The sequence below is a fragment of the Platichthys flesus genome, chromosome 8 (genome assembly GCF_949316205.1).
Source record: "Platichthys flesus chromosome 8, fPlaFle2.1, whole genome shotgun sequence".
In the NCBI taxonomy this organism is placed as follows: Eukaryota; Metazoa; Chordata; class Actinopteri; order Pleuronectiformes; family Pleuronectidae; genus Platichthys; species Platichthys flesus.
Genome location: NC_084952.1, coordinates 2,862,045 through 2,873,216, shown reverse-complemented (window position 1 = coordinate 2,873,216; position 11,172 = coordinate 2,862,045).

The following is an 11,172-nucleotide window of genomic DNA, read 5'->3' as shown; positions in this document are numbered from 1 at the left end:
CACAGGAAGTCAGGAATCATCTGAAGTCAAACAATGGTCCACAAGTTCAGTCACGGCCGAGGAAAACAAAAACCAACCAGGAGCCTTACTCTATTGATGAAGGGTTTGTCCCAGTGGGGATGGTAAAGCTTCTTTAGATTATAAACGTGTTAATGTTACGCTGATTTGAATGATGACCCTTTAACACTTGGAATAATAAATCATAATTACAGTAGTTTCAAGCTGTAAAGCAAAGTTAATTTCAATTTATTTCAGTGTCAATTTTCATCCTGAATGAATCGTCTGTTCTCTGTTGTAATATTACAAGAATAAAGCTGTTATATAATAAGAGAATAAAGTCATAATATTACAAGAATAAAGCTGTTATATAATAAGAGAATAAAGTTTTAATATTACAAGAATAAAGCTGTTATATAAGAAGAGAATAAAGTCGTAATACTACAAGAATAAAGCTATTACATAATAAGAGAATGAAGTCATAATATTACAAGAATAAAGCTATTAAATAATAAGAGAATGAAGTCGTAATATTACAATAAATAAAGTTGTAAGACAGCAAAAATAGTGTTTAATGCCCGAGCAACGCAGTAGCTGTTACTTTCAGTATAAAATGTCCTTTCTGAAACAAAAAGAGAAAATACTACTTCTTATAAATATTCTCAACCCACACACACACAACTAATCAAAGTCTACACAGACCTTCATTCCAACACAACATAAACCAGCAGTAACAAACATGCGTTGGCTGAGGTGAGTGCACGTTCAGGGTCTGAGCCTCGGTCACAGATCATTTGCGAGGTTGACATCGACATCGTCACACGTTTAATAAACAACCCCGAGTGTGTGTAGGGAGAAACACGGGAGCCTCGTTCTGACACACAACACATCAGACACACAATAAACACTTCCCTCGGACCGCTCTGCTTTTTCTTCTTCATGGAAAACCGTCGTCTGAAGATCATCAGAGAGGAACCACAGCTCGTTATCCAGTCTGATGAAAGCTGAGATACGAGCGTGGGCAGTTTGTGGGAGATTGTTTTCTACTCGCCTGCACACACTGTAGAGACGTTTACACTGAGGGGTAACATGTGTAATATGTGATATATACCATCTGTTAAAATGACCATATCAGAGCCGCTATTCATTTTCCACTCTGATGGAAATTGTGATTCGATTCTCTACGTTTCAAACCTCTCAAGGATGTGGAACATGCACACGCTCCTCATGCCATAGGAATACAATAGCTTAACGTGGTAATTATGACTGTATGGAACTGCTGACAACGGCGTAATGATAAACCTGGGGGGGGGGGGGGGGACAAATCAGAAACCAGCTGCTTTCTGCGTCGTTGGAAAAGACGGGTGAAATCTGAGATAAACGCTGTGAGCAGAGCGACCCCTCCACCCGGATCACAGAGAGACTGTACGAGCGAAGCACGTGAGGGAGGAGATATCATCGGTTTGGTGTTTGCACAGCGATACCTAACACCGCTTTGCACAGGGGACATTCATCCTGAGGAATGCAGCGGCGATAAAAACTGGATTTATGGTAAGTTATGTTTCACTGGAGGCAATAAAGAGTCACATATTGTTGCAACTTAATTTACTTCCATTGTTAAGGCATGTAACGCGAGGATGGAGTTTCACGCTTTGTTCCACGCGGGTGAATAAATGAATAAAACCTCTTGGTCGTTACATCCAGGAGCTGAAAGGAGATCGTGTGGAAAGTGAACATTTTATTTTTTAGGTTTATTAATGTAATGAAATTGCTCCATTTAAACCAGGGGCTCTAAACTGCTCCTGGATTTGATCGAAAAGAAGATTTGGTATCAAATGGAACCTGGGAGTTGGAATCTTGGATTAATGGTTGAATAGTTAACAGTGGTAATTAAACAGTTTAACTCCAGCGTTGTTTGACCCTCCACCTTTTCAATTGAGTCCGACCACGAACCATCCATCCATCATCTCTCCCTCTCTTCCTCTGAGGGACCATTGGACCTTTATTAAAAACTTGAAGATGGCAATAAAATAATGATATTACAGCATCGTTCCTCTCCTCAGTTTAAGGGACAAAATAATTCTGCCCCCCGAATTGACAACACACTGACGTCAACAACCAATCGGTGTCGAGTAAAGTAAAACCCCGCCCACGTGGTTGATGGTGACACAACGTATGAAAGACAAAAATATGATTTATTGAGTTTTCTCCCTAAATTTCAACGTGAAACCAAAACCAACCAGATCGTTTTTTCCTCGGATCAAACTTTCAGGTGAGGAAACATTTCTTTTGGACTTTTTCTGTAGCATCTGCTTGTTCTGTGAGTTTCACACTGTGAAATAGATGAAGTGGAGTTCTGCTCTCTCTCCTCCAACCAGACACACATAACACAACTCGACACACAAACTAGAAAAAGTCGGCTCTCACACATCCAGTGTGTCAGAAGTGTGAAGTTACACGATGTGAAAACACCAGGAGCCAATCACAGGAGCTGACACCCTGAAGAACCCGTGAGTCACCCGAGTTCCTCTTGCAGTTTCAAACCACGTTGTTGGCAAATCCAAACAACCTTTAAAAAAAATAAAAAAAAGTCATCAAGCTGTACAATAGTCAGTTGTAAAAATAGAAATCCCCCCCGGCCTTCATATTTCCACATGCTCCTCGAGTGAAAGGAGACGTCTGTTGGACTCGTTGGAGCCAGGTTGTTCTACTCGTGCAGGAGATCGTGCGGTCGGCCTGGTTTCAGGAGATATCGTTTTTTGGCAGATACAAAGATCGACTGTTGCAACCCCCCCCCCCCCCCGTTAAAAGCGCGTCTGGGAGTTTTTGTCACTGAGCCGACAAACACAAACTAGAGCAGCAGAAGAGAGAGGGAGAGGTGGAAGCTCCTTTTTGTTTTATTACCCAGAAGCCCACTGTCTCCCGGGGAGCACGTTTTGTAATTACAGAGGTGACGAGGACGACGTGAGGGAGTAGAAACCCCCCCCCCCCAACACACACACACACACACACACACACACACCACCACCCCATCCCCCCGCCCTGACTGGGAATCGTACTCTCACCGCACAGCATGCTGTACAGATTAGCTCGGGGTCGGAAATTACAGAACATCTCCCGACCTCAGTGGAAGTCTCCGCGGGGGCCGAGCCAACTTCCAGGGGCCCCGGCTAATGAAGCTCCCGTTTCCCTTTCAAACTAAAAGCACGACTCTGTCCTGTTGCTTCTGGCTCATTGTGCAGGAGATGGATGTTTAATTTTCACTTCGTACAGCCGCGTGGAAGAAGTGATGCTATATATATAGGTTCTTAAACCTTATTCCACAGATTTAGGAGCATTAACTCAAGGCCCCCCCCCCCCCATCCCCCGGGCCCTTCGATGGCAGCCCTGCATTTGATACTGGTGTAACTCAAGAAATGCTTACGAGGTTAAACTTTGCTTAATGGGGTGCCTCAAGGATCCGTCTGCACCTCTCTTCTCTTTTCTTGTCCAACCCCCCCCCTCCCCCCCCCCCCCCCCCCCCCCCACCACCACCACCACCACTACCACCACCAGCACCACCCGTGACATGTGATCACTGAATCGAGGGACACAAATCAAGCGCTGGCCTCTCGCTCGTGGGAGGCGGAGCACGGGGCATCGCCAACAGTCAGCATATTTCAGCGGGGCTTTTCTTTTCTTCTCCACATCTTTCACGGGGGAGCGTTACACTGTCAAAGCTATTATTTTCCGCCTTGACAAACTTGGAATCTATCCCCTGGTAATAATAGAAGCTGCAGGGGGGGGTGGGGGGGTGGGATAGGGGTGCTCAATGTACAGCTCAAGATTTACTCACTTCTCCTTGGACGGCTTCAGACTTTTATCTGTGTGTGATACACAGCTCTCACGTGGCCACAGAGGAAATCGCACTCTTCACATCTGAGTAAACAGATAAGGGCAGAATCAAACCTCTGCTGCGTGACGCATCGGTCGTACCGTTCCACAGCGCGCAGCGGAGAACACCAGTTCAAATCCTTCACTTGAAGCTGCAGGGAATTTCAGCTGAGTCTGCAGGTTTCACGTGTTTCAGCTCGTTGTCTTTTGTTTTATAGTTTTATGGCTTTACCAGAATCTAATAAACTACACACCTATTGCTTAGTTCTGGATAACAAACACACAAACCTTGCAGCAAGACGCTGAACACACATGTGGCAGATGGAGAACCAAGTGTTTTCCTTGGGAGCTGGTGGAGACCAAAACAGAGCAAGAATAACAGTGCCTATTGACTTTGCATTCATCATTTGGACAGAAACATGATTCCATAAGACTGATAGCTTTGCTACTTGCCTGCATGTTGGGTTAATGGGTAACTTTTGATAATAAATCAGCCTTAAAGGTATAATTTGGGGAATGTGGTGTTCACAGCTTGTTTTTGCTGCCCCCAAGTGGCCATACTATGAGTAAGGATGACTTTAATTATTTAATGTTTGGATTTGAAGACATTTTCACCAATTATTATATCACTTATAAACACTTCATGTATTTTCTATTTCTATGCAAATTAAGCACTTTGTGAATATGTTATATGAGGTATAAGCAAAAACTGTTATCTTTGATGACAGATTGATCTCTGGTATATTTATTTGATTATTTATTATTGATGCCGTTACTAGACTAGTAATAAGAATAAATATAATGGAGGATACTGCAAGTAAATAACATAGAGTTATACTCAGAATTTTGGGCACAGTTATTAGAAATTTTTTGATGGAACAGTCTGAACTGTAGATTATTGAGCCATAACCATAATCCTCTCATAAGCATCTACACCGAGGATAAAGTCATCATCAAGTCAAAAGTTAAAACAATTGCAGAAAATTGCTTTGGTGCCTTTCAAGTGAAACCCTGTCGTGGAAACTGGATCTGGAGGAAACTCTGAATCATCCAAAGTCAGGACGACACGTATTGATCCTTCTCTCATTTAAACGTGAACTCATCTGGAAGAGCAATCAGGCCGGATTCAAACTGGTGCTTAACCCACGAGGCCATCAGTCCCACCACAAACCCAGTGTGGTGTTCAGGTCTCCTCTTAGCTGGTGTCAGGAAACCAGCAGCGCAAACCCCCATAAGTCCAGTTACCTGCAGATTGAATATTTTTATGGCTTCAGAGAATCGTGCCCCTGCTGATGGGGAACTTAATACCTTCATTTCATTTCCTGCCAAGTCAACATCTTTATTGTTCACAAGGGATTTTAACCAGTGTTACCAGGTAATACGTTTGTATTTCCATTTCCTAATTCAGACATAAAAAGTAATACGTGAATATAGATGCTGTGTTTTGTAAAAAATAACAGACATGGAGGTTTCCCGCTTATATTTATATGCTATCACATTATGGAGACTGAATGGACGACCTGATGGCTCCTCAAAGGTGAAGCCAAAGTGTCTCTATCACCTCCTGGTGGCTGGCTGCAGTATAGGTCAGAAACCCTGCCTCATCCATGTTAGCATTGGGAACATGGGCCACAGTAAAACCATAAGAAGAAAAGATTTAACGATCTGTCTCCTGCAGCTCGGGGAGTTTCTCAGACCACATCAGGGTCCAGTGATCGTGTGAAACAGAAGAATGGGTCTAATGAACAGTTCCACACTTCACTCGCTGCCGTTCCTCACTGTCCTCCTCTCGTCTCTTCAGCCATATTAGTTTCAAAGGATTCAACCGGCTCAGTCTTCCTCATCCTTCTGATCTGGAATCGGGAGCAGAGCAGCGTGAACAGAAACAACCAGCAGCTGCTCGGCGGTTTGATTCCTGGGTGTGTCATCGAAGGTCACAGCCTTATTAAAATAGCTTTAATTACTTCTGGATGGTTTGCTCTGTGTGTAACCTGAGTGTGGGAAACATTTAATAATGATAGCAGAGGGAAAATATATATGATCAAAGCTCAGTTGACGAATGGCAACGACAGATATGACCAAAAACTGAATTTAGATTAGATCTGGTTAGTTTTGGTGCAAATCTTCAACCATAGACTGTAAATAAAGATGGACGATGCATCAAAAGACAAAACGTGACTCCTGAGCTTTACACAAATTCTTCCTGTTTGTATCAAAATAAGAGCCTTGTGCCTTCAGGAGCATTGTGTCTGTATTTAAAAATCTTTGGAATCTCGACACAGATTCCGAACAGCGATACTGAGCGTCCAATTCCTGCTCTGTTCACGTTTCCTCAAAATATAATAATTTAAAGCTTTTAGGATTTAAGGATTTTCATACCTGGGATGTGGAAATTAATTTAAAGTATATATATATGCATTTGCAATTCTAATAAGGTAACATTCTGCATTATACAAACAGTTCCTTATATATATATATATATATATTTATATGTGGATGTTAGTCAAAGCAACCGTGGACACAAACATCATCAACACAGTGTGAATGTAAACAAAGCCCATAACCAGGCCAATTAGATCAGGCTAATTATTTGTACGACACATGCTCTCTCATTGTTGACTCACTAATTACACGGTTAATTAATTGTTATAGCCTCTGTGCATCACTTTAGTATCAGTGAGGAGGAGGAGAGATGAAAACACAAAACTGGCTTCGTCCCCTCAAATGAATTCAGATTCTGACAGATTTCCATCAGCAGCTATAAACAGACCTGTGTCCTGAGGAGGAAGGTTATTTTTTGTTGTGCATACAAATCTAAATCTGCAAAATCTTCACTGCTCCTGAGGAGAGCTCAGGGGAGTTTATTTCAATGATATCAGAGCGACACCTGCTGGAAAGAAGCGGTATAGCACGTTGATTATCCCCTTCTCTCAAACCTCTCATATTTATTTTGCTTGTTAAAACTGTGATGATTATAAATGTTAATGTTTTGACTTGTGGTAACATGATGTCTCATCTTTTAAATTAACTGTACAGTAATGTACCGAATGGATTTAGTCATTATTGTGACTTGATGAAACCCTGTCTGGTAAACACTGGCTCCTAGATGGTGGAATGAGCTCCCCATCGACATCCGAACATCTGAAAGTTTACACATCTTCAGCTGAAAACTAAAAACACACCTCTTCCGACTTTACCTTGAATGAATGAAAAAAAAAAAAAAAAAACTAACAACTCTTTGAAACTAACACTTTTAGTAGCACTTAAATGGTACTTACTTATAGCATAGTTTTGTTTTATTTGAAGAAATTGTACTTTCTTCATTCTTGTTGTTCTTGGTCTGTACCCTTGGGGTTGATAATTGGATGTTTTTCAATTAATGGTAAATTATAAAACATGGATAAATACAAATTTATAGTTTTCAAAAGACAATAAATAATAACACAACTCGGTTGTTACAATCACAGCAGCTGATTGTAGATGATTTCCTGTTTCATGTTAATGACCTGGCTGCTTGATTTGTCTCCATTTCAACCTGAACTTCCCTGAAAAACTTTTGTTAACTTTACCTGCTTTTCATCTGAATACAACGAGGAGTAAACCACATATTTCTGTGGTATAGTTGCAGGTGGTAAAGAGGTCACTGCTCAAGAGACAGTACTTTTCTGAGGAGGAGTAAACACTAATACATTAATATGAGAGAAGGGAGATAGGCGGTGGTCTAGTGGCAGAAACTTGGACTATGGGCAGAGAAGGTCTCTGGTTCGTCTCTGGTTCGACTCCACGGAGAGACAACAAAAGACGAACCTGGATTGATCTGTCCAAAAATCCAAGAGTCTCCCTACCCTGTCTAGTGCCCCTGAGCAAGGCACCTTACTCCCCCAACATCTGCTCCCCAAGCGCCGTACATGGTCGCTCACTGCTCTGTGTGTCCTGCACCAGATGGGTTAAATGCAGATGTTGAATTTGCCTGCCATTGCATGGGTGTGTTGTGCATGTCTGTGCATGTGTTTGGTATGAATACACATATCTTAATCTTGATGATAATAAAAATAAATGAACAAGGAAATAAAAGGTGAAAAGAAAGCAATAAAAACACAGAGTAGGGCATGCAAACCCCAAACAGAAAGATCAGGGAAGAAAGAATTACACAGGAACTAGACTTTAACGATCCAGTTTTTCTAAAGAGTCTTGATGGAAGTATCTGGTGGTCAGCAGCTAAATATTCCTCCAGTTTCATCAGCCGCTAAATGAGGCAACAACAGCTGACAACTCCGGCCACAAAACAAAGTTAAGAGCAGTTACGACGATCAGGAAACAAGAGAAGCTTCATTTTCAGGTGAAGCATTAAAATAATGTGATAGAAAGAACATGTGAGCTGTGTGAGAGAGAAAAGAAGAACTTTAACTTTGAAGTTTAGCTTTCACAAACCTCCTGGAACCCTTTGATCACAATCTACAATTCAGAGGTTGGGTGATAAGGTCTGAATCTCAGGAGACATTCCAGTTCCTCCAAAATGTGTCTGATCCAGCTGAAGTCAGAAGCTGAGGAGGAAACGAGCCACACGCAGCAGCCGGAGCGTCCACGTACCTCCGGCCGTTCCCCTGCATTCATCTGCCTCAACTGTCACCGAGTGTAAAGTGATTAGACTTGATATCATCAGAGCAGACGCTCACTCCTCCGGCGCTGGAGGCTTTAACGAGTGAGTTCTCTGTCGGTTATTACCTGGATCCGTGTAAACCACTTCATCACATGTCATCATCACCCCCCCCCCTCCCCCCCCCCCCCTCTCCTGGCCTCTGACTCACTCCGGTGGATGACTTGTTTGGTTTGTTAAGCAAATGCCTGTGAACACAATATCTCACACAACACCCATCTTGCTGCACCCGACACTGGAGTTCACAGGTTCTCCATGAGGGAGATGGAGAGCAGGAGAAGCAGAGCATGCTGGGAAACGGCAGGGCCTCACATTAGACAACGAGGGGTCACTGGGAAGGAGCCGCTAACTAAAACCAGGATGACACTTTTAAAAAGCACATTAAACAAACACAGACGCAGGCAGCAGATCCACTGGCGGCTTTAATGCTCGGTCGTTATTAGAAAAGAGGGGCAGCGTTCTGATGCATGCTCCCAAGAAATACAAAAAAACAAGGAAAGAGAAATGTCCAGATCAGTTTCTGCAGACTTTTTCCAACATGGACACAAGACTTACAAAAATACAAATATTTGCAGAGATGGAAGCGAAGAACGACAACGATATTATATTTTATGTTGTTGTGAAGATATCTGACGTAGGCGATCTCCTGCTGGGTTCTTTATACGTGAAAGAACAACTTTCTGAACTTTCCTCTGAGTTCAAATCAGGAAACGACTCCACCAGCCTTCAAGGCTGAAAAACAATAACCCTGGAAACCGCTTCTCCAGTGCGTCTGAATTAAAGGTGACGATTAGCTTCTGATGATCTGTCCTCGTATTGAATTCAACTCCAGTTCAAACTTGATTGTGGTTTTCAGTTGTTGCCTCGGTGCATTCAGGTCAGGTCAGATTCCCGAGCACTTCACCGGGGACATGGTGCATGAATGGCTGCTTTGGATTACCGCAGCCCTTCATCTGCTCATTCACTCCCACATTTGATCTTCATGACCGAGCTTTGACTTTACAATATGTTGATGGATTTTATGAGAGTCGGCACTGTGCTCTCCTAACCACGGAGGAAACGGCCTTTGATGGCTCTGGAGTAATCTCGTTGGGGGGGTCGCTTTTCTCCGGCCGACATCTGTCTGCATCCTGTGTGAGTTTGGTCCTCAACAGAGCCAGAGATAATCTCATTTCGATTTCATTTTATCGTCCTCGTAAACTTGTTTTGCATTCGGGTCTCTGCTCGGCCCACGGGGGAAATTTCAAGAATCATCAAGCAAAATTAAGAAAACTCATTTGGTGCTCGATAGGTCTGCGAGACTCCGACGACTGTTTCCACATGAAAATCAGATCGTTTATCCAAATGGATCAAAACACGATCTGCAGCAGAGAGTCTGAAAACAAACCGTTTGTGAGACGGACGTGAACGAGGAAGAAGAAACGTCTCAGTCCATCACGATCTCCAGGTGTTTGCTTCTTTTTATAACCGTCAGTGATGAAAGTGACAAATCATCATTAACTTTTCATCCCAACATTTGTCTCAATGCATCGTTATTATATATATACTTTATCTTTATAGAAACGTTTATTAGCTCAAAATGCTAATGGTCACATAAACTTGTGGCAGCTGTGGTTCAGGAGGTCAGAAGGTCGGTGGTTCGATCTCCTCCTCGAGATGTGGGCAGATGATTTGGCTTCACTCTCTGGTTAACTCTCACTATGAGTTAATGAGAAATAAAAACAATATAACCCAGGGTGCTGAGGTCATGCCGCTGTCAATCATGACGTTAAACTCAATTAAATATCAAAAGAACGACAGAAACCATCTTTAGAAAAACATATTCAACATTTTTACTTTGGTTAATGGAGGAGTTGAGGATTATGACCTATACTGCAGCCAGCCTCCAGGGGGCGATCCCTTTTAGAGACCTGACATCTTTATATTCAGTCCATAGTCTCAACTTTCCCTTTGCTGCTGCGTCTCCATGTTTTCTTTCCACATTCGTTCTCCGTCAGAACAGAAGCTGGGATCAGAGACAGGAGAATCAGCTCCAACACAACAACAAGTTGATATTTAAATGGAAAGCATCCTGAGTGCTCCTGGCTCAGCCGGTGTAATCAGGTTAGCTAATCTGCTCTGATGCTCTGTCTGCTGCCACAACATTGAATCTGTGTCAGCAGCCTCCATCGCTCCGGCCACGGCTCTAATTCGATTACCCCGGTTGACTCATGTCCTGCTCAGCTTCCAGGCGGCCGGCGGCCTGATTACAGAAGCCACAAATTGTCAAATACCAAAAACCTGAATGAACTTTTATGTCTGTGCAGAGCAGGAGGGTTGTAATTATCCTCTGTGATGTTGTTTCACAGGAAGACGACGTGCTGGCCTCAGATCAGCGACACACAAACAGCTGGGCCTCCTGCAGTGAACTCGTCAGTGACCTCGTTTGACCTGAACTCGACCTCCTCGCTGAGCCTGTTCAGTTATTAGATGTGTTTATTCTGGAATTGATCAATGTCTTCTGCTCTATGTGATGACGTTTGTTTTCCCACAGTGCAATCATTACATTATTAATAATAATAATAATCCATTTTCACATGCAACCTCCTGTTTGATTGAATTGATTAGTTGATTAGATGATAACTTACAAAATAAGAGTGCACCAA